Here is a 23,284-nt window from a genome sequence, read left to right on the forward strand (position 1 = left end):
CTCAGCTTCTTTGCCAACAGCAGTGGCAAAGTCTGAAAATGTACTGCCAGTGTACCACTTTTGTTTCAAAAAAAAAAAAAGCTTTTTTTTTTTCTTTTTAAATTTGGTACCATACTTTTAATGTACATAAGCCAAGGCAGCAAATGGGGAGGCATGCGCCCCTCCGCCAAAGCCTAAATCTGCCATTGGACATGATCTATCATTTTCCTGTGCTTTCACAAGATCAGCATTGTTGTTGTTCTGTGCCAGCTTTCATGGAACCTATGACCACAGAAAGATGATTTTAGTAGATAAGCCCTTTTGGGACATACAGTGGACATAAAAAGTATACAAACCCCTGTTAGAATGCCAGTTTTTTTTTGTGAAATGAGACCACAGTAAATCATTTCAAAAATTGTACCACCTTAATGTGACCTATAGCCTGTGCAATTCAATTGAAAAACAAACAAACCTGTTAGGGGAATAAATATAAAAAAATTAAAAGCATACAATACGCTGGTTGCATAAGTGTGTACACCCTTAAACTAATACTTTGTTATGTGTGCACAACCTTAAACCAATACTTTGTTGACACACCTTTTGATTTAATTATAACATTCCGTCTTTTTAGGTACGCACCTGCCATCAATTAGTCTCTGATTAACCCCAAATAAAGTTCCGCTGTCCTAGTTGGATTTTCCTGACATTTACTCAGTTGCTTGCTTTGAAAAATCAGAGAGAGAGCTTACAAAGCATCAAAGGAATCTCATTGTTGAAAGGTATCAGTCAGGAGAAGGTTACAAATCAGTTTCTACAACACTGGATATACCATGGAACACAGTGAAGAAAGTCATCAAAAAGTGGAGAAAATATGGGACAGCAGTGATGTTGCAAAGAACTGGATGTCCCTCCAAAATTGATGAAATGACAAGATGAAAACTGGTCAGGGTGGCTGCCAAGAGACCCACAGCAACAGCGAAGGAGATGCAGGAATTTCTGGCAAGTACTGGTTGTGTAATACATGTGACAACAATCTCCCATATTCTCCATATGTCTGGACTATGGGGTAGGGTTGCAAGACGGAAGCTTTTTCTTACACAGAAAAACATCCAGGTCTGGCTAAAATTTGCAGAACAATACATCAAGTCTCCAAAAAGCATGTGGGAAAATTTGTAATGGTTTGATGAGACCAAGGTTGTATTTTTGGCCACAATTCCAAAAGGTATGTTCGGCAAAAAAACAGCACTTCACATCACCAAAAACCAAATCCCCATAGGTTCATAGGTTCATAGGTAGGTACTAGGCTATCAGCCCTGGGGCCTATACAAGCCCAGCCAAAAAGGTACCCTGGCTTTTGCCACCCAAGAAAATTATTTTCCTGTGCCACTGTCGAGCAGAGCCACAGAGGTGATCCCCGGGGTGAATTTCCTATTTCCCATCCAATCATCAAGATTTTTCTTGAAGAGTGCTAATGAGGAGCTTTGTTTGATATAGGTAGGTAGTTTATTCCAGAGTATGGGAAGTCTCTGGGACAGGAATCTATCCCTCTGGCATATTCTGTTTATTGTGGTGACAAGGTTTAGGTCCATAGAGAAGCCCAATCTCTTGACCCACAAGCAATACTCTGGTTTACATCCTATCTAAATAATGGACAACAAACAGTGCTCTGGGACAATAATCTCTCCACACCCCTCCCTGTAAACATTGGAGTCCCTCAAGGCTCTATCCTTGGCCCTCTTCTATTTTCCATCTTTATTAATGATCTAAATACTGCTGTTCCTCAAGCCACATGCATACAATATGCTGATGGTTCTACCTTAATCTGTACTGCTAAGTCATCTATCTCTCTTCAGACCCTTACTCAAGCAGTTTTTAACACTGTTGAAAATTGGTTCACCCATCACTACCTCCTCCTCAACCCTAAAAAAACAAAATTATTACTCTTTGCCCCCACTCAAAAGTCACCAGAGTTCCACTTCACAATTATCTCTATCAATGGAACTACTATTTCCCCTGACACTACTACTCGTCTACTGGGTATAACCATAGATAATAACCTCAGCTTCGACGAACATATCAACAATACTATACAGACTGTCAATAAAAAACTAGGCTCTCTGTATAGAATCAAACCCTTCCTTACACCACTAGCTAAAACCTCCATTGCCCAAACTCACCTAACTTCTACTCTATTCTATACTTCCGCCATATACATCAATCTATCAAAACACAATCTAAGCAAGCTTGAAACCAGCTATAATAACATAGCTAGATTTGTCACTGCCACCCCTTTCAGAACCCACCACTGTCACAACTTTAAACAACTTGGATGGTCAGAACTACAAAACCATCTACTGTATAAGCAACTGCTTATCTCACATAATATTCTTCATCACCCAAACAATACCCCAATCCTCTCCAACCTGATCTCCCCATATAGAAATCTTGCAACACTTCGCTCAGCAAATAAGCTATTAATCTCCAATATTAAATCAAACAATAAAGCTGGTGACTCACTTTTTACTAACATTGTGGGTAAAATCTGGAACAATCTTCCTAGTACACTCACGTCACTCTCATCCACACCACTCTTCAAAAAACATCTCAAAGAACATCTGAAATTTCATTGGCTTTGTCCCTGTTCTAAACCAGACTAAACCCTACCTTTTCCCCCTTAATGCTCATTTTTCTATACCCCTTCCTTCCAACCTTTGTCCCCCTCTACAGCTTTAATCAATAGAATCTAACCTTATTCTAGCCCTTGTGATTCTTGCCTTCTTCTGCTCTCTTTCTCTTTCTCTTTCTTAGACCTACTAATCATTATTCTCAGAATACTGAATGTCCTTGTACTCAACTGTATTTTAAACCTTGCACAGTCTGCGAGCTATTATTCACAGAAACAATTTTTGATTCTCTTAAATCCTTTTTAATTTCTTTGTATTTTAATTTAGTCATTTTGTACCTATTGTCATCTTTTTTTGTCATTTACTAATGCTTGGAGCTTATCTCCCTGGCCTCTACTGAAAATGGACATGTATCCAGCTAGACTAGCCCAGCCAACAAATATAAAATAAATAAATAAATAAATGTCGCTCTGAGGGATTGGGATTTCTTTAAGTGGAGCATGTCCAACAGCTCTGGGTTTGACATAGCTTTGTATGTTAGGCAGAGATCACCTCTGAGTAGGCGATATGCGATGGAGTAAAGCTGGAGTTTTTTGAGACGGTCTGCGTAGGTCATCTGTTTGAGGCCAGTAATCCTCTTTGTGAGGTATTTCTGCGGCCTTTCCATTTGTTGTAGATGTCTTGTGAGGTACATACCAAAAGGGGCATTGTACTCTATAATGGGTCTAATGAGTGATGAGTAGGGGGGAACAATGACCTCTTTTTTTCTGGATGAGAAACCTTTTGTGATGAGGTGTGCCACGTAGAAGGATTTCCTGACTACTGTGGTGATGTGATTATCAAAGGAGAGACTACTGTCCACCTGTGTCCCAAGGTCTCTTATTACACTTTCAGTGTTAAGTATACTACCACCTATGTTGTAGTTCATGGGTACAGAGTTTTTACCAAAGGGGATGACAGTGCACTTTTTGGCATTGAGCTTGAGGCCATGGCTTTGACACCAGGCATCTGTCTCACTGAGGCCCTTTTGTAGGATGTCCACATTGTTAGGAGTTTTGATTATGGCTCCTAGTTTGCAGTCATCTGTGAACTTTGTTAGCCAAAGACCTTCTGTGTTATCCTGTACTTCAGAGAAGTAGATACCAAACAGGAGAGGACCCAGGACTGAACCCTGTGGTACTCCACTTGTTACTGGTGTGAAGTCAGATTTGGAGTCTGCTACTTTCACAGTGTGGGTTCTGTCAGTGAGCCAGTTGGCAACCCATCTTGTGACATAGGGATTTATACTTAGTTTAGTGAGTTTATCTATAATTCCAGAATGGGGATGGTGTCGAAAGCCCTGGCAAGATCTAGATAGGTTGTGTGAACCACCTTACCCTTGTCTACAGTGTTGGTGACTGCTTCAAAGACATCTATGAGGTTTAGGAGGCATGATCTGCCTTTTACAAACCTGAACTGGGTGGGATCCAGAGTTTGGAGATTACCAATGTCTTTGTTTATAAGTTCCATGATGATACGTTCCATGGCCTTGCAGACCAGGCTCGTCAGGCTAATGGGGTGGTAGTTCCCGGGGTCCGTGGTGGCTCCCCCCTTGTGGAGTGGGATAACCATTGCTGTGCGCCATTCAGCAGGCACAAAGCCTGAGGTGAGGCTATGATTGAACATGGTACTTAGGTGGGGTGCCAGTTCGTTCTGTAGTTCGTGTAGAACGCAGCCTGGGATGTTGTCTGGTCCCATGGATGCTGTGTTCTTGGCTTTGGAGAGTGTGGTTTTTACCTGTGCAGCCATGATCACAGGAACGTTGCATTCTTCTGGTATAGAGATGGGCTCTTTAGGGGGTGAGAGGGGGGTAAAGTTAGCACTGAACCTATCTGCCAGGATGTTGGCAATATCAGTTGGGTCTGTATATTTAGTGCCATTGTGCTGTAACTCAGAGCAGATCTGAGTGTTGCCATTGAGATTCTTGACATAACTATAGAATGCTTAGTGGTTGTCTTTAGAATCAGTGGCGATTTTGTTTTCGTAACTAGCTTTGGAGGATTTTATCAGAGATTACAGCTTCTTACTGATGCTGACCAGGGAGCTCATCCACTCATGAGATTTTGCTCTCTTTTGCAAAAGTTTCTTCCTTCTGTTGTACAGTTTGTTTATGGCAGGGGACCACCAGATTGGCTTCCTTTTTTTGGAGGATAGCGTCTTGATTCTGTTTGGGATAGCACGATCCATGCACTCATGTAAGTGCTTATAAAGTGCAATTGTTTAGGATTCAGTAGTCGTAACTGCATTGTCCATCTGTATGGGTGTCATAAAGTTTACCACTTCTGTCTTAAGAAGCACGAAGTTGGCTTTGGAGAAAATTTTTACCATGGTTTCCTTAATGGGGGGTGAAGGCAGGATGTGGAGATCTAGGGTAATTAGCTTATGGTCGGATCGGACCATTGAGGCGTCGACTTCAGATGTGGAACATCGGTCACTCATATTGGTAATGACTAGATCTAGGATATTGTTGCCCCTGGTGGGGGTATGGATAAGTTGATCCAGGGCATTGGAGTTTATGAATTCCAGAAAGCATTGAGCAAAGGAGTTGGTACATAAGTAGTTTTCCCAGTTAATGGTGGGGTAGTTGAAATCGCTCATTATTAGGGTGTTTGGTTGAACCCTAATATTTTCCAGTACATCAAGAAAAGAGGAGTGGGAATCCTGGGGCATGGTGGGTGATCTGTGCACCTCTGACTTTGGTGTTCCAGTCCAGGTTACATGGCCGAAAAGTGTGGTATAAGTTATAGCCTGGTAGTGCAGGGGTGCTCGCTGGAGCTTTGAACCAGGTCTCAGTCACTGCACAGATATCGATGTTCTCCATTTTAAGGAATGCCTCGAGTGAGTGCATTTTGAGATTCAGACTTCTAGCATTGAGTATCATCACCCTCAGTTTTTGCTTGCCTGTTCCTGTTATGGTGGTAAATTTGTCATTTGAACCTTGCCTAAAAAGGGCACTATAGGGGTGGCAAGAACCTTAGCCAGTATCCGGAATCCCAGAGGTGACAGGTGCAGGCCATCTCTGGCGAAGCATCGTGGTCTGTCAACCTTGTCATCCCAGGCAGACAGATACTGGATCCATTTAGAATGGCACCAGAAGCTTAGCCAATTATTGAAGTCAATCATTTTGTCCTTGTACTGTGGCATCATTCTGGGTGATGGCAGAATGCTACTCAGGGCTAGGGTCATACCTGCCTGGGCTACAAGATCGGAGAGCTCTTCCATGTCTCTTTTTCATGTAGTCCAAGGAGGTACATCTCAGGTCGTTCCCACCAACATGGACAATGACAGAGTCATATTTGTACTTGTTGTGGAGTGACCTGAGTGCGTGAGTTATGTGGTGGATCCTGGCACCCGACAGGCAGCTGACAGTAACCTTCTCCTTGTTTAGCCTGGTGAGTGGGACATCAGTGTGCCTGACTATAGAGTCACCTATGACTAGTGTGTTGGGTACGTTGTTTTGCCTTATTGGCTGTGGTTGAGTGGCACACTGAGTCTGCGGGCTATGTGTCATTTGGGTTGCATTGGGGGGTGGAGGTTGCTTGCATTTTTGCTTTGGAGGTCCCTGTTGCTTGAGCAGATTATTATTGAGAGCCTCCACGAATGTTTTTGTGTTTCTTTGTGTGGATTTTGGTGGTGTAGATTTAGTGAGACTATGTGATGAGTGTGGTGTGGTGCAAGTGTTTACCTTCTCCTCTTGACTGTCAGGTTCAGTCTTGATTGGAGAGAGCTTTACCTCCAGTTTGGCTAGATAAGTGCATCTCTCACAGGTTGTAGTGTTGGGTGGTAAAAAGAGAGGATTTTCTGTGTACGTGAGGCAACTTCTACATTCCCCCAAGATGCCCAGATTCATCAGATAGACAGGAGAGAACACTGGGAGCTGACCCTTGGACATGCCTGAATAAAAAAACTATTTTCCTCTAGTTAGTGAGGAAAATGAGTACAAGAGCTGTTTTTCTCTAAGCAAGTGAGGAAAGTAAGTACCAAAACTGTTTTACTCTAGGTAATGAGGAAGGTTGAGTGCTGTAGTAATTAATAGGTTATTTAGTGTTTACAAGTTCTGAATAAGTGCTGATCACGAATAAGCAAATTCAAGTGCTAGAAGTAAGAATCTGTATCTGGACTAAACTAGTTACAGGAAAGGGGTGAAACAAGTGCAAATGTGGGCTTTTAAATCAGAAAGTTGAGAGAGATGGAAAAACTGCCCAAATGGCCAATACATGTATTGCCTTGGTGAAGCATGGTGGTGTCATTATCATGCTTTGGGTTTGCTTTTCTTCAGCTGGAACTGGGGCTTTAGTCAAGGTGTTGGAAATTATGAACAGTTCCAAATACCAGTCAGTTTTGGCCCAAAACCTTCAGGCATCTGCTAGAAAGATGAAGAGGAATTTCACCTTTCAGCATGACAGTGACCCCAAGCATACATCGAAATCAACAAAATAATGGCTTCACCAGAAGGAAAATTAAAGTTTTGGAATGGCCCAGTCAGAGTCCAAACCGAAATCCAATAGAAAGTCTGTGGGTGACGTGAAGAGGGCTGTGCACAAGAGATGCCCTTGCAATCTGACAGATTTGGAGAGCTTTTGCAAGGAAAAGTGGGCAAATATTGCCAAGTCAAATTACGCCATGCTGATAGACTCCTAACCAAGAAGACAGAATGTTGCAATTAAATCAAAAGGTATTTCAACAAAGTATTAGTTTAAGGGTGTGCAGACTTATACAACCAGCTTATTGTATGTTTTTTATCTTTTAGATATTTTTCCCAAACAGATTTGTTTGATTTTCAATTGACTTGTACAGGTTATAGGTTACATTAAAGGTGGGAAAAGTTTTGAAATGATTTATTGTGGTCTCATTTTGTATAACACAAAAACCTGGCATTTTAACAGGGGTGTGCACACTTTTTATATCCACTGTATATATGGTGTTTTTTTGTTATATGTTTGACCAGATTAAAGGATGTATATGATCAAAGCTGAGGGGGTAGAGCACAATGTGAACATATAAGGAATGATAAAGGTGGAGGTGGGATAGCATCATACTTCTCCTCTCCCCTTCTTAACTCAGTAATCCTGTAAATTACAATCATATGCTTAATTATTTACTGACTGAAATCCTCAGTGATTTGTGAGACAAGTGCAATTGTTATGATGAAATCAAGGCGTAAATCATGAGTACATTAATTAAAGGTCTGTAAAACTGAGAGTTATGGGTGGAGGGATGTGACTTTTTTATTTATTTATTTATTTATTTTAAGATGAAAAAGTTGGGAAAGGAAGTCAAGGCAGTAAGAGGGGGAGGTTAGTTTTCAATTGAACAGACATGACTGACAGGGTGCTTGCTAACACAATATGGGAGTGGAAACACAATGGTGAAGGTGACAGCCAAACAGAGGGAAGGCAATGTTACTCGGAAGATTATACATTATAGCAGGTGGACCCAGACACAAAAAGGAAGGGAACACTGAGTTTGGGGATAGGATTATGTGTGTGAAGATGCAGAATCTGTCAGCTTTAACACAGTGAGAGATTACTCCTCACCCTTGGAGCCATCACCACTAGATCTTCAGGATCTGGAGTTGCTGCTAGGCAGGGACAGAGCTCAGTGAGGGACTGGAGCATAGTCTTTGTGCTTCTGATTCTGGCATTGAACCTCCTATTGAGTACCACCTACACATGCTCTGCTTGCTCCTTAAGGGTAACACACTGTGGTGTAGGGCTATCTGACACAGGTGGTGCAGGAAGGGCAGGAGGTGTGGAGGCAACTTTGGCAGGCAGAGATCCAGATGTGCTGTGTGCTTTAGATGGTGGTGGTGGTGGGGTGGTAATGGTGTCATCTGTGAGTAGATGACAGGCCATGCCAGTGTGGCCAGTCCTGGTATCTGTGCTGATGCATAATAAATATGGAAAGTTCATGAACAGATTGTACTATGTCTGTAGGAATAGAAATATATGCACATTAAAAAAGAAAACAAAATAAGTAAAAGAGAAAAGATAGTGACAAAAAGGTAAGGGATAAGACATACATAAATAATTAGTTAGACTAGTTTAGACCATTTTACAGGCTTTGCTGTATTCTGGGCTGTGGTGTAGTTCCTGTGTTGTCCATTACCTTACTTGGATAAGAAGGAAGTTTCTTTGCTAACCAGTGGGAGTGGGAGCCTTGAGCAGCCTATATGTCCCTGAAGGAAGTGACCTCAGCACAAGAGCTGTAGTAATTGGTTGTTTTGGACCATTTCTAGCTCTTTTCAAGTTCCCTGTTTAAAATCTGCATTAGCTGCTTTATGCTGATTAGCATAGCGCCGGTTAAACAGGGTTAAACTTTTCCTGGCTCCGCCAAGTCTGCTATTCAAATTTTCCCTTAGAAAGCTCTACTCTTAGAATAACCAGTCTACTCATTATATTATAAGCATAGCACTTGTTCTCTAAGCTACTCTTCTAAGCAAGCACTCTCAAACTCAAGTAGCACTAAATCTACCTACCACCCCAACCACTTCCCTTAAAGGCACAGCACTCTCTTATAATATTCTAGCATGTCGAGTGGTAGATTGCTAGCATCTTCTCCTGCTCAGCTGGTTAATCTGGGAATCTTGAGACAATACTATAATCGTCTCATGTACACAGACAACCCTCTCCTCCTCCCAACAAACACAAATACATGTGAGAGATGCAACTATATAGCCAAACTGGAGGCTGAACTCTCTCAACTCAGGACTGGAAAGACCAGACAGGAGGAGAAGGTAACCACACACACAACAAACCCAGTCACACATAGACCTACCCCAACTGCAAATCAAACACATAATAACACAAAAACATACTCGGAGGCTCTATTAAAAAACTTACCAAAACAACAGAGGCTCCAAAAGCAGACACCCAAAAATCCACCACCTCAAAACATAACACATGCAACACATACTGCAATAAATCGGTGTGTCAATAAATCACAGCCCTTAAGGCCAAACACTATGCCTGATACACTAGTGATAGGTGACTCTATAGTCAGACACACTGACGTCCCACTTACCAGGCTGAGCAAGGAGAGGGTAACGGTAAGCTGCTTATCGGCGGCTAAGATCCGCCATATAACACGCACTCAGGTCACTCAAAAGCACGTACAAATATGACTCCGTCATTGTCCATGCCGGCGTGAATGACCTGAGACGTACCTCCTTGGACTACATGAAAAGAGACATTGAGGAGCTCTCTGATTATGTAGCCCAGGCTGGTATGACCCTGACCCTGAGCTGCATCCTGCCCTCACCAAGAATGATGCCACAATACAAAGACAAGATGATCGGCTTTAATAATTGGCTCAATTACTGGTGTCATTCTAGGGGGATCCAATGTCTGTCTGCTTGGGATGACATGCTGGAAAAGCCACGCTGCTTCGCAAGGGACGGCTTGCACCTGTCACCACTGGGCTTCCGGATATTGGCTAAGGCTCTTGCCACCCCCATAGTGCCTTTTTTAGGCAAGGCACAAAAGACAAACCCACCTCCTTAGAAAACAAAAATGGAATAAAATTAAGGGTAATGCTGCTCAACGCCAGAAGTCTAAATCTCAAGATGCAGGCTCTCGAAGCACTCCTCAGTATGGAGAACATCGATGTCTGCGCTGTAACTGAGACCTGGTTCAAGGATCCTAAGAGCACCCCAGTGCTACCAGGCTTTACCTCGTATCATGCTTTTCGGCCCCAAAACCCGGGCTGAACCACAAAGGGAGGGGGAGTGTCCATATTCATCAAGGACACCTACACCTCTAGGTTAGTGGCAACTCATTAAGCATCGGAGACCATCCAGGTGCAGCTAACCATAGGCAAAACTGCTATACAACTGGTTGCATGTTACAGACCACCCTCCCAATCTCAAGAACCCCACTCAGCCTTCCTGAAGACATTGGAAGATATGAATGTCTCACCAAATACCATCATATTGGGAGACTTCAACTACCCTAACATAGATTGGGTGCACTATTCTAGCCCTAACACCCTAGCCCAAAGGTTCCTGGAATTCATAAACTCAAATGCAATGGAACAACTAGTCACCTCTCCCACAAGGGGGGATAATATACTAGACCTGATCATCACAAACATGGGGACAAAATGCTCCACACCGGAAGTATTGTCCTCACTGGTGAGATCTGACCACAAACTAATCACCCTGGATATACATTTACCACCAGCACAAAAAACTACAGTGAGAAACTTCTCAAAAGCCGACTTTACACTTCTCAAGACTGAGATGGTATCATTTAAGCCCACAGGGCCAATGGAAACCACATCCCACAATGCTGAATCCTACACAAATCCTTTCTACGGACATCTCCAAGAATGCATGGATCGTGCAATCCCAAATAAAACCAAGACCCTCTCCACCAAAGGAAAGCGTCCTGTCTGGTGGACCCCAGCCATAAACAAATTGTATAACAAAAGGAAGCTACTGCAAGACAGAGCAAAATCCCATAAAGGGAAGGCATCTCTGATCAGCACTAGTAGAAAGCTACGTTCTCTCATAAAAATATCCAAGGCCAGCTTTGAGAGAAAAATCGCCAAGGACACTAAAGATAACCACAAGGCATTCTTCAGTTATGTTAGAAACCTGGGCAGAAACACTCAGATATGCTCAGAGTTAGTACACAATGACAAAAAATTTACCGAACCCACAGATATTGCCAACATCCTGGCAGACAGGTTCAGTGCAAATTTCTCCCCTCCATCACCTCCAAAAGAAGAAATACTCATCCCAGCTGAATGTAACCTCCCTATCATCTCTGATGTCCAGGTGAGAACCGCCCTCATCAAAGCAAAAAACACAGCATCTATGGGACCTGATGGTATCCCTGGCTGCGTGATACGTAAACTCCAAGAGGAGCTAAACCCGCATATCAAAATGTTATTTAACCTTAGCCTTACTACAGGATATGTACCTGAACACTGGCATACAGCAACAGTGGTACCACTCCACAAGGGAGGCTCCACTACAGACCCTGGGAACTACCGCCCCATAAGCTTGACCAGCCTGGTTTGCAAAGCTATGGAAAGAATTATTATGGAACTCATAAACAATGACATTGGGGACCTACAGACACTTGACCCCACCCAGTTCAGCTTTGTAAAAGGCAGATTCTGCCTTTTGAACCTGTTTGACTTTTTCAAAACAGTCACTAGAGCCATTGATGAGGGCAAGGCAGTCCATACAGCCTACCTGGACTTGGCTAAAGCCTTCGACACAATAACCACACTTAGGGATCATAGAAAAGCTAAACATCTTAAAAGTAAATCCATATGTCACAAGATGGGTTGCAAACTGGCTAAAGAACAGAACCCATAAAGTCAAGATTGCGGGAGCCATGTCAGACTCAAAGCCAGTCACAAGTGGTGTCCTGCTCTGTCCTGGGACCCCTCTTGTTCGGCATTTACTTCTCCGATGTGAAAGCAAACATGGGAGGGTTGTGGCTGACAAAGTTCGCAGATGACTGCAAACTAGGCGCCATAGTCGATACACCAGCTGACACATACATCCTACAGAAAGGCCTCACCGAAACGGACAACTGGTGCCGGAATCACGGCCTTAAACTGAATGCCAAGAAATGTATAGTCATCCCCTTTGGGAAAAACAAAATACCCACAAATTATCACATAGACAGTAACCCACTAAGTACCGAAAAAGTAATCAGAGACCTGGGGACCCAAGTTGATAGTGACCTCTCATTTGACACCCACATTGCCAAAGTGGTTAGAAAGACTTTCTACCTTGCCCACCTTATAATGAAGGGGTTCACATCCAGATCAAAGGAGGTCATTGTGCTCCTGTACTCCTCCCTTATCAGGCCCATGATTGAGTACAATGCCCCATTTGGTATGTACCTCACCCAGCACTTACAACAGCTGGAGAGACCCCAGAAGTACCTCACCAAGAGGATCAAGGGTTTCCAACATATGTCATATGCTGCCAGGCTAAAGAAACTCCAGCTCTATTCAGTAGCATACCGCCTGCTCAGAGGTGATCTGTGCCTGACATACAAGGCCATGTCCAACCAGGAATTGATGGACATGCTCCACCTCAAAAAATCAAAATCCATAAGAACCACGAGAGCCAAAGATTTAAACCTCAGTACAAACATGAATAGAACATGCTGGAGAGACAGAGTCATAACTCAGAGGCTTCCCATACTCTGGAACAAAATCCCAGTCCATGTTAGGCAGAGCCCCTCACTGTCTCTCTTCAAGAGAAATCTTGACGAGTGGATGGGAGATCGTAGGTTTACCCCGGGGGTCACCTCTGTATCGCTACTTAACAGGGGCACAGTAAACTAATTTTAATAAGTAAGGGGGTCTTCAATGTGTCACTACTAGACAAAGGCACAGTACACTAAATTTATTCTATACACCTTAGTACCACTACATGGAGTGGTGAAAGCCACATCTCTAGGGCTAGGCTGCAAATGCCTCAGGGAAGATAGCCTAGTACTAAACTATAAAACTATGAAACTATAACGAAGTTGCATTCTTAATTATTTTTTCATACTTATAGGCTCATAGGTGTGTACTAGGCTAATGGCCCTGGAGCCTTTACAAGCCTTGCCCGTAGGATTATTCTGGCATTGTGCCACCCGACCTTAGTTCCAATTGCCTCTATCGAGTAGAGCCATTGGAGTGATCCCTGGGGTGAATTTTCTATTTCACATCCATTCATCAAGATTTCTCTTGAAGAGGGCCGGTGAGGTGCTCTGTTTGACATGTATAGGAAGTCTATTTCATAGCATGGGCAGTCTCTGGGTTATGAACCTGTCCCTCCAGCACATTCTGTTGATTGTGGTAATGAGGTTGAGGTCTCTGGAGCATGTGGTGCGTGGGGATTTCTTTAGATGTAGCATTTCAGACAGAGCTGGATCAGACATGGCTTTGTAAGACAAGCAGAGATTGCCTCTAAGTAGGCGATATGAGACAGAGAATAGTTGGAGTTTGTCCATATAGGACAAGTATTTAAGGTCTAGGATCCTCTTTGTGAGGTACTTTCATGGCCTCTCCAGTTGTTGCAGGTGTCTAGTGAGGTGCATGCCAATTGGGGCATTATACTCGATGATTGGCCTAATGAGGGAAGAGTAGAGGGGAGACAATGACCTCTTTCTTCCTGGCTGCAAAACCCTTAGTAATGAGATGTGCCACATAGAAGGACTTTCTAACCACAGTGGCAATGTGGTGGTCAAAAGAGAGGTTGCTGTCAGCCTTTGTTCCCAGATCTGTTATAACGCCTTCTGTCTTCAGTGAACTACCATTGATGTGGTAATTCATGGGAACTGGGTTTTTCCCAAAGGGGGTGACGGCACATGTTTTGCTATTGAGCTTAATGCCATGGTTCTGACACCATTCATTGGTCTCAGTGATGCCTATCTGTATGATGTCAGCATCACTTGGGGAGTTAATAATGACTCCTAACTTGCAATTGTCTGCAAACTTTTTGTGTTGGCCTGGACTTCTGAGAAGTAGATACTAAACAGGAGGGGACCCAGGACTGATCCCTGTGAGACTCCACTCCTGACTTGGAGTCAGCTACTTTCACACTGTGGGTTCTATCTGTGAGCCAGTTTGCAAGCCAGCTAGTGATATAGGGGTTGATGCCTAGCTTAGTGAGTTTTTCTATGATTCGCAAGTGGGGAATTGTATCAAAGGCCTTGGCCAGATCAAGGTAGGCTGTAAGAACCACCTTGCCTTTATCCACAGCTCTGGTGACTGACTCAAAGAAGTCGACCAAGCTGAGCAGGCATGATCTACCCTTCACAAAACCAAACTGTGTGGGATCCATAGTTTGGAGAGTCCGTATATCCTTGTTTATTAGGTTCATGATGATGCATTCCATAGCTTTGCATATCAGAAAGACTAATGGGGTGATAGTTCCCAGGGTCTGTAGTCCCTCCTCCTTTGTGGAGAGGGTTGACTGTAGCAGTGTGCCATTCGGTAGGGACAAAGCCTGAGGTGAGGCTGTGATTGAACAGGGCACACAGGTGAGGTGCCAATTCACTCTGTAGTTCATGTAGAACACAGCCAGAAATATTGTCAGGTCCCATCGAAGCTGTATTCTTGGCCTAAAAAACATTTACGGTAAATAAGCTTTAAATAACATATCCTGCAAAGTTATTTTAACATTTTAACTGTTTTATTTACAATTTTATTTTTAACTATTTTATTAGTTAAAATTATACCATGACAATACTGTCTTTTTGCCTTTGTCTGTGTGTGGTGGGGATTGAATGCACAGATGTCCTAATGTTCTCAAGTGCACATACGCTTAACATGATGCACCACTTCTCTAGTTATACATGGGGAGGCATGCACAATAATACTAATTCCTTTATGAAATACCAGGACTAACAGATGGTTTCCAGCTGTATAAATGTTATTTACCACTATTTTTGACTGTCACTATGTAAACAGCTACATACATCTTTTACAATAGCAAATGTATATACCCCAGTGGTCTCTTAAGTGTTCTAGTCTGTCCCTGTGCATCTCCTTTTTCTTTTCACTCTCCTGAGGGAGTGGAGACATATAAAAGGGCTTAATGACACATCGGATGGTGGCATCCATTTGCATGCTATTTTGTAGGTAAACGTTGGTATACTTATAGTATAGTGGTGATTGTGCTCTGACTTCAGCCTCCCATCGGCCAATGAGATCAGGCTTGCAGTGACTTAAGTCACTATTTTGGTGATGGCACTGTTCCTCTGTGTGTGAGATGCCAGTATTATGGGTTACAGCCTTGGCCAAACTCTTCCATGTATCAGATGTATGCTGTGTATAGTGTAATCCTCCTGCAGGAGCTTCTACTTATGGAGTATGTCCAGAAAAATCTTGGACAACTCCTTGTACCACCTCTGTGATCTAAAAGGAGCAATACCCTCCACTTCTGCAGATGTGGAGCAATACCCCCCACTTCTGCAGTCATACTTGTCTCACCTTCAAAGTTCTCAGGAAAATGGTAGGGAATTGCTACCAAAATGACTTCTCATGTGTTTCTGTCTTTGTGCAGTGACAGACACTGAAGGGAAGTTTGCACGACTGATGGTAAAATAATAAAAAATAGATAGTGAATTATTATGGATCCAATAGCACTTTAATACGTGAAATATATCACTCCTCCATCCCTCTGTTTGCTGCCGAGAATAAATGCTCAACAGTGACTACATCAGCAGATGGTTAAAGATAGAAGGACCACTGGTATCGACCTCCTATCTGACTGTGAATTGCTACCTCTCATAACATTGGACAAATGGCCAGCATGTGGAATAGTAACAATTTACCAACAACTTCAGCTAGGAAGCTCACAACATGGTTAACGCATGTCATGGTTTACATATAAAATGTTCTGTTGATTGATTAATTTACCATGGATGTTAGTTATAAAATTGCTAACACTTGAATGTGTGACAGACCCTTTCAATGTAAGAATGTGAGGGGCATGGCTGTTTAAAACTTAAATTAAGTGCTGTAGTCTGTCCCTGTTCATCTTTTCTTCCATTTTACTTTCAATCTTTTCTGGGGTTGAGATATAAAAAAAGGGCTTAATGGCATACTGGTTGGTGTTATGCATTAACATATTACTTGTTTGGCAAAAAGTCAGTATAGTTGCAGTACAGAAGTGGTGGCTGTGCTCCATCTTGAGAGATATGAACATGACAATTTACCTGCTCTTGTAATTGGCCTTCACATTGTGGGTGCAGAGCTTACCGCAGGTGTTCAGGCATGTGCATGGCATCATGTAGGTCTCAACACAGTGTTTTTCAGTCAAAACATTGAGCAAATTGAGTGATTTAGAAAAACTAATTAAATGAGTCCTAATTAGCATACTCATAGTACCCAGAGGTCCATATATAATAAAAGCATGAATGAAGCCCCATATTGTCACTGCACTAAGAAATTTGAATACTTTGTTCGAATCCAGCTGTATCTTCCTGTAATCACTTATTGCTACATAATACAATTATCTACTTAACGTGTGAAATACAGCAATCCTGCATCTGGCTACTGTATGCTAAACCCAAGGGACAAAGCTAGAAGCTAAGCTCATGTTAAATGGTTTAAGGGGTGGCTCTACTGGAGCTTGGTCAGTACTGTGCATTAAACAGGCACACATATTATCGGGTCCCAAGGAAGAAGTATATTTAATCTTGGAGAGCACCTTCAATACATATTCTTTAGTGATGCTGGAGGGTTGAAAGACTCAGGGTTAAGCTGGCTTTGGTAGTTGTCTCTTGGGTAATATGTGCAATGAATAGTTTTATTTGTTAGTTTATTGGCAAAGTCTACTGGATCAGAGTAGGTGGTGCCATAATGAATACTTTCAGAACATCGTTTGGTGTTCTTTCTTTGTTTAGTTTTCTACGGCAGAAAAATGAGGAGTTGTAATTGCCCTTAGCTTCAGATGCTATGACAGACTGCTTTAGTAAACCTAATAGTATTTTTCAAGTTTTTAGTCCATTTTCTGATGTTATCCTTGATATGAGGGTTATCAGCTTAAGAAGTATTTTCTTTTATCATAGAGTTTATTTATATTGGTTGACCAACAGAGTTGTTTGCTTTTAAATTTCACATTGTATTCAGATATAGTTGAGACTGACAGCTCTATACATTTATCTAAGTGGGCATATGATTCTGTTGTAAAGCTACCTGCTGTGGCAACACAGTAGTACTTTTGTAGTCCTCTTTGCGGATCTCTAGGAATGTGTTTAGTGGTGATATGGTCCCTAACAAATATGGAGAGACTGCCACAGTTGCCATCGGGTCTGAAGAAGATGTAGATATAAAACCCAGGTATGGAAGAAGTGATTACTGAGCATTTAAACTGAGTTTTAGTGATTACACATATATGGATATGATCCAAATGCAGGAAGGCCTCAAGATCAAACAATTTGCTGTTGAGATTTCTGGCATTGAACAGAGATAATGTAACATGATCCTGTTTTGGATTTGACTTGTTAGTTATACTGTGATGTCCACTAGCTGGAATCTGCCTAAAAGAGGCATTATAGGAGTAACAAAAGCAAAAGCCAGTATGAGGCAGCTTTGGAACGAAAGGTGAAGGCCATCTTCTGCAATTCAAGGTGGAGTCCCAAACATCTCATCCCAGGCTGACACATACTGGATCCCCCTGGAATGGCACTAAGTATTTCGCCAGTGGATTACACCAATTATCCTTTCTTTGTACCTAGGTATCATCCTTGGAGAAGGAAGGATTGCACTCAGGACCAGAGTCCAGAGTAGTCACTCAATTTATGACATGCATAGAGAGCTCTGACATGACTCTGTTCATATCCCTTAGGGTTTTGTATCTCAAGTCATTCACTCCCCACATGGGCCACTGCCATATCATAGTCATTTGTTACGTGAATGGCTTAAGGCCCCTTGACATAGCAGAGATCCCACAACCGTTAAGATAAGTCACTGTTACCCTACCTTTGTCCAGCTAGAGAGAGGAGAATCAGTGTGCCTGACTATATCTGCTTTGATCACTAAAACATTTCTAGTTGCAGAGTGGTCTAATGAACTGGATTGGAGATAATGTAACTTTTATTGACTGTTTGTAGAATGTGTGCCTGAAGGTGCTGGGTTTCTGTTGAGACATAGTCTTCATGGGTCTTCAAAGATTTGGTAATAATGTTTTTACAGCTTCAACATAATTAATTTTAGTGTGGGTTGGTGTAGGGTGTGGTGGTTGTGCTTGTTGCTCACAGACTGTGTTTTTTTTGTTTGTTTTATGAGAGTGAGGATTCCATACTTGTTAAATATTTGTATCTCTCACAAACATAATTTTTTGTGTTGAGTAAGAGTTCATCATCTCTGCATATAAGGCATTTACTACAATGGCTGAGGATACAAGCGCTCTGAGGCTGTCAATAGAAAGGAAATAGGGTGACCTTCCATGTTGATATTGAACTGTGCACTAAACAGGCAAGAAGATATGAATTAGAGGATAAGTTAAGTTGTAGCAGTGTAAGATCAACTTCCATGGTGATTTTCTAATGCTCATTAGTATGAGCAGATGAGATGAGATTGGAATAAGCTTCCAAAGAAAATGTGTAAGTGTAGATAAAGAGCCAAGGGCAACACTGATTGGTTTGGTGTGCACACTGTATTCAGTCTCGTTGGAAAACAATAGGAAGAAAAAAGTATGTAAGAAGTTAAAATGTAGTGAATTATTGTTTTGTACTTAATAACAAGCAAGGAAGGAGGAGTCAGACAAGTTTATTTGGGTAAATTAATATAAGGGGCAAAGAATAAAAGAGAGAGTGGGTTATAGAACAAAACAAGGAGCATGGTGTGAGGGTGGCATATTTCATACACTTCGCTCTCTTTTTGAATAACTTTAGAATGGCAGAAACATAAACTGAAGAACTAACTAGAAAGCATTTGGGCCTCAAACAACAATAGCAATCAACTGCAAGCCTACGCTACCTGGAAGCATATAATACTGCAAGTCCACTTTACTAAATATAGTACCACCTAAATAATCTTTAAACCCCTTTTTAATTTCATTACAAATATAACCTTTTATGGCCCTTTTTTCCATTCACATATTAAAGCTATAGAACTAATCAAGTATACCTGATCAGTTTTGTACACTGTACAAAAGGAAGCATCTTCCTTTATAACAACCTTGTATCATTTTACATTTTCAGCACATCATACCTCTGCTATCGTCAACTACTCCACCTAGCCTGACCCTCAGAGGTCAAACAGATGACCCAGGAATTATCCATTCAATTACAATAATAATTAGAAAGATCACTGACCTAAAACATTTCTCATTTCTGTGTCATCTTGTAGTGCAGCTGAGTAGGAAAAGTCACATGGGGTTTTGCAGTTTCATTTCATTCATTTGTTGTTACTCCTCTAAATGATTACAGGAGCATCTGTATTATTTTAGTGTATGCTCCTTCAGAAGTTGTAAATGGCAAGGCACCCTTCAATGAATAAACCATTTTCACAACTTGAAAAGGCAAGCTATACTTCAATTTAGATCTCTAAAACTCTCTACTAGCATCCATGAATGAGATGTTGAAAATCTACATCTGAAAAAACATCATGAAGCAAATGTACTACTTGACCCACTACTATAAATTTCCTTGCCAGTTGCCATAATTGCTTCAGTAGTTATTTCTTCTCGTATGTACATGCAAACTGTACTAGAATCACCATGGGTGTACTGTATGATCTCTCTGATGTTGGCAAACTAATCAATTTCTCTATCCCCAGTGATTATTTTAAACCCTGTCCATAACACCATGTTGGTTTTCAGAAATTCCATCTCATCTGACCCCTTTCTCCTTGCAGTACTCCAGTCATTCTCAAGTATTCCTTTGAGCTACATGACTCATTGCAACAAACGTATACTGCGCATATTCCACATGACCACACAAATTATTCATACCAATTTACACTTCAACTACCTTCTGATGAATGGTCCACAAAATAAAAACAGCCTAGGTATAATTAAACAACTCAAACTGAAAACAAAAACACCAGTAAGAAAGAGAAATGTCAACAATATTTTGTTAAATGCTTTTGTTCTTTAATGCACAGAACTTCAGCAGAACTTGATACTTGTGAACGTCATTAAGGCAAGCTGTTGTTTATGCATGAAATTGATGTTGTCAACTCTAAACAGTTCTAAACTCCTAATATAGCCATCTAACAGACCAAATATGTGTCATAGTCCAAACCTTAACTCTTGAATTGTTCATGACCTCTTTAGCATTCAAATGAATAATTGTTAACATTATCTGAATGCTGCTGCAATGGCCTGCCATCTTGTTAGATGCCATCTGTACATATTTCTATCTGGCGATCTTCCCAGTTGACATCTTCAAATACTTTTACTTTAATGTTCATTTATTCAGCTAGTGTTTCCATTTTTCAGCCATTGTGAGAGTGCTGACTTTTGTATCTCAGTTACTGCCACATTTAATGAATTGGATTCATAGTCACCAAAAATAGTGGGAACAGGGGACACATATGACCTTCTCATGTGCCCCACATATGCTTAATCCTCCTGTGATGGCTTGAATACAATTACTGTCTACTAGGTTTTCAATCATATACATTCTTTTTTGTTACTGTTTTACAATGAACAACAGTTGTAAGAAAGCTGATAAAACTGTATGTGACTTGTGAACTATTGCATATCCTTTGCTGCGATAATGCTTAACATGTTTCAAATCAAAATTACTACCAATGATTTCATTGTCCATTTGACACCTGTCACTTTCCTCTCATCCTGTAGCTTACCATATAATACTGTTTAAGTTTCTCATGGCCCTGCTGGCTGACTGGTAGGATAGATGCTATTGTAAAACATGGTGCAAACTCAGCTACATAAATTCCTGTATTTTCAGTATCTATCATGTTTTAACTTACACTGCCATGACTGGCATGAGTCAAGATTGAAACAGGTGCCAGCCATTCACTTACCTGATTAACTAGAAAATAAATAAATAAATACTATGTGTAACTCTGAAAGATGTATAAATGCCATATCATTCTTAAAAGGTGGCTGTCATGTGGATATGGAATGGCTCTTTCAATAGCATGTGCTAATACCTGAATATAATTTCATACTTATTGTGTTATCATCAGAATATTATAGCTTAAGTATTTAGCGTACTTAATTCATGATGGTACAACACATATAAGTATTTGTATATCTGAGCAAATGAACAAGTGTAAATTCAGACTGGGTAAGAAGTTAAGATAAGGAAATGATCTTGTGGACTGGACATTAGGAAGTATGGAATGTCATTAACTTAATACATTTCTTCAAGTTTTGCTTTGAGTTCTAAAATAGAGGGACAGTATGTACTAACGTGTGCCATCCTGTCACAAAAACAGTACTTCATCATACCCTTGACTTTGCATTATTTCAAGTTTTTTTTTCAGCTTTTGACTCCCACTGTCTGTTGTTCATCAGGCCCCTCCCAGCTGTTTGGCCCATTTGTAACCATTCACTGGGGTGAGGCTTGACATGGAGGGGACTCCATTTAGAGAGCCATTGAGGCATTTGCTTTTTTTTTTTAATAATTTTCTTCCTAGCCGTTACTCTACATACTTAGCTAGTTACCAGGGAATGGTCATCTTTATAGGATGTTGCATCACTTCTATAAGGGCATTCCCTCAAACCAGTCTTGTCCCTTTCTTTGGAGCATAAGTGGTGGTCTGTCTGATCACCAGGTAGACTGCTCACCCAGATTGACCCTAAATGTATACAAACTCTTCACATCCCGCAGGTGAGGACAGTGGGTCACGCTCCTTCACTCCCCTAGGCTTAGGGCCACTGATCAAATGCTGGTCATAAGGACAATGGAGCCAGAATACTTTGTGGAGTATCACTTTTGTGTTATAAGCATTCATTTCTCTTCCTATAAAAATTTTTTGGCAGCACAACACTGAAACATGAGACATAAATTCCATATTCTGCTGATGGGTCTGAAGAAAGTGACTTTTGCAAACTGCATGATTGATGCACACAACTAAAATGAATGAAAGGTCAATATGCATATGTCTGATTCTGTTGTATCTCGCCATAAAAAATATCATAGGTTTATAGGTGTTTATTAGGCTAACAGCCACAAGGCCCTTTTTAAGTCTAGCCATGGATCCCAAATCTCTGACAAGTTATAATACCCTTGATAAGTGTAAGCAGGGGTTTTGGGAGATGAACTATTTTCAAGCAGGGGCCTGGGAGATGAATCTTTTACAGTTTGCCTGTATAGAACCTGAAAAATGGAAGTTTGAACTATTGTATATGAAGGAAATAAGTCAGATTAAAATCTAGCATTAATTGCCATGATAGAAAAGAAGGCATAATACAGACCACTAAAACAAAGGTATGTGATCATTGATCAGCTGTGAAAAAGTCTAAATAGGGGGAAAGATGATTAAACTGAAATTGTTTGTCAAGTGTGTTAAGTTTCCAAAGAGCTCCATTCCATCACATGAAGGTATTATAGAGGAGTAGCCAGTCATTAGCAAGTGCTCTTGGTGTTGTGGCAAGTTCTGCTGCACAGAGTCTTAACAGTGTTAACAGTCAACGACACTAAGTTGCCATACAGTTCATTTACGTTCACTACAACTATTTCTGCTGTTATAAACAAGATGATGCATGAGACACAGAAACAAGTAGAAAATTAATCTAAAATGGTAAATGTTTTCAAAGACTCATGAAGGATTTGCATATTTATTTGTCCAGGGATAAATGATTTATAAACTGTCTGATACTGTAAATCCTCCAGTATTTTGTTTGCAAAGCAATTCTGCATCAATATATATTTTCTTTAAAAAAATTAATTATACTTGATCCAGCAGTATAGTTAGTTATACCAACAAATCTATGAAGAGCTAAAATGTGTTCAGAAATAGTTTTGTAATTTTCCAGGATACCTGCTGTTAATGATACTGTTCAGAATACAATAAATCTAGTTCTGCACTTAGTTTACAAAAAAGGAATTCACTTTCACATGGAGGATGGGTTCTTTTTCTAAGCTAGGTCACCATCGGATTACATTTTCTTTAGCAGGTATTTTCTAACATGCTGTCTTTAATCTAAGGATAAATGTATGTTGTTATCAAACAGGGAGATAAGAAAATATCAG

General features: G+C 41.0%; 1 protein-coding gene across 3 annotated transcripts in view; it reads left to right on the forward strand.

Annotated features, from left to right (window-relative positions):
* Positions 1 to 23,284, forward strand: part of CTNND2 (catenin delta 2) — a 6,416,678-nt gene that overhangs the window by 4,947,145 nt on the left and 1,446,249 nt on the right. The gene's annotated exons all lie outside the window — the stretch shown is intronic.

Source organism: Protopterus annectens, chromosome 3.part0 (assembly GCF_019279795.1).
Source record: "Protopterus annectens isolate FY-2018-M chromosome 3.part0, PAN1.0, whole genome shotgun sequence".
NCBI lineage: Eukaryota > Metazoa > Chordata > Ceratodontiformes > Protopteridae > Protopterus > Protopterus annectens.